This window comes from Lynx canadensis, chromosome A2, assembly GCF_007474595.2.
Source record: "Lynx canadensis isolate LIC74 chromosome A2, mLynCan4.pri.v2, whole genome shotgun sequence".
NCBI lineage: Eukaryota > Metazoa > Chordata > Mammalia > Carnivora > Felidae > Lynx > Lynx canadensis.
In genome coordinates, this window is record NC_044304.2 from 103,384,664 (window position 1) to 103,386,794 (window position 2,131).

Genomic DNA, 2,131 nt, shown 5'->3' on the forward strand with positions numbered 1-2,131 from the left:
ATAAACAAAGTTTTAAATATATATGCATATATATATATATGAGACATTTCTAAAATTTTTTAATGTTTATATTTGAAGGAGAGAGAGACAGTATGTGAGCAGCAGAGGGGCAGAGTGAGAGGAAGACAAAGAATCTGAAGCAGGCTCCAGGATCTGAGCTGTCAGCACAGAGCCTGACGCGGGGCTCAAGCTCACAAACCACGAGATCATGACCTGAGCTGAAGTCAGATGCTCAACCGACTGAGCCACCCAGGCACCCCTAAATAGGATTATTATTAATAAACTATTTAATTTGGCAATTCAAATCCAATTTATGTAACTGGCTGCAAATATTCTTTAGCATTGATATAATAAGAATGTAACAATCCATTCTTTATTTCATATTGATCTAGCTCTTAGAATTATAGTTTATACTTCAGACAGTTAAAAATGCCAGATATTTATGGTAAGATGGCTTCAGCACTGAGTTAAAAAAATTAACTTAAATTGGCTTACATATTAAAGAATTTACTGGCTCACCTACCTGAAAGACTAAAGTAGGGTAGGCTTTAAATTTGACTTAATTAAGAGACTTCTCTAAACTCTCTTACAGTTCGGCATCTTGCTCACACTGCAGCAGTCTGGGCATTACATTTTTTCAGGACAACATATAGAAGAGGAGAAATAATTTCCCTGGATTCCAAGTTTTCCATTCATACTAAGATCAACTTTTCCAGAAGCCTTCAGCAAACTTTCCTCATACTCTTTAGCCCAAATTATATCAAAGCCCATATCTGCACGAATCATTGATAAACGTAATCAATAAGCCATTTTCACCCCTAGAGCTTGGCAAAAGGTGAGCTACTCCTTATAGTAATGAGCTGCATTAAAACAGACTTCTTATAGGAAGGGAAGAGGGGGAAATAGGTGTTAAGTAAGCAACCAACTACTACTCTAAGATGAAATTTGAGTAATATAATATTTTGCTAGAGAACATGAGTGGAATTGCGTAATTTGGAAAGGTGTTCAGTATGTTGGCTTTTCTGACATCCTGAATGTTACATTATCTGAGCTGACTGTGGAATTTGCTATAGGCATCATCCTTGGAGTCTTGCCAAACCCTAGCATGAAGCTGTATTTGGGTGGTATGCAGAAGACAAAGGTAAATCAGCCACCCTCTCCTTTCCATTGCTATTTCTGGTTCATCTACACAACATATTTCCTTTTCTTTTTCTCTTAGAGAGAAACAGAGGAGGGGGGGAACAGAAAGAAAGAGAAACAGAGAGAGAGAGAGAGAGAGAGAGAGAGAGAGAGAGAGAGAGAGAATCCTAGGCAGGACCCATGCTCAGCACAGAGTCTGACACAGGGCTCGATCCCACAACTGTGGGATCATAACCGTAACAGAAATTGAGAGTCCAACGCTCAATTGAATGAGCTGCCCCTACACAAAATATTCTGGATTTGGCCAATTTGGTTCAAGGAAATTTTAATTAGCAATAATTACGCCTCAGATAAACCTCATTAACTATGATACTGCCACTGTACAAAGATAGTTCATGGAAATTTCAGAACAGTAATAATGTATTTAACTTTTCGAATTGTGGAGAACATTTTTTCAGTTTAAGAGTAATATTATCATTTAAAAATACTGAAGATAAGATTTAAAAATCACTAGTGATCCAACCTCTCTAATCCAGTCTTTATTAGAATTATAGCCTTCGTTTTTCTACTAAATACATTATAAACTTCTCTCTACATAGTTATGTAGTTTTCATATCCGTATTCTTAATACTTGCATGAAATTTTGAGGAGTGCATGTAAATAATATAATTGACAATAACGAAGTAGAAAAAATAAAATATTGGCTGTTTCCTACATTTTCATTACTTCCATTACTTGAGGGGGTTAATTTGTTTTCAACTTATCCTAGAAATAAGGTCATTGTTCTCATAAGACAAAGATGGCAGCATGACTGCCTATCTCTCCATATGAACACCATTTCTTTCAATTTTTACTTTTAATGTTTATTTATTTTTGAGAGCTAGAGACAGAACATGAGTGGGGGAGGAGCAAAGGGAGAGGGAGACACAGGATCCAAAGCAGGCTCCCGGCTCCAAACTGTCAGCAGAGAGCCTTGTGTGGGGCTCAAACC

General features: G+C 36.9%; 1 pseudogene; it reads right to left on the reverse strand.

Annotated features, from left to right (window-relative positions):
* Nucleotides 1-1,366: 1,366 nt before the first annotated feature.
* Nucleotides 1,367-1,530, reverse strand: LOC115509560 (annotated as a pseudogene).
* Nucleotides 1,531-2,131: the final 601 nt, after the last annotated feature.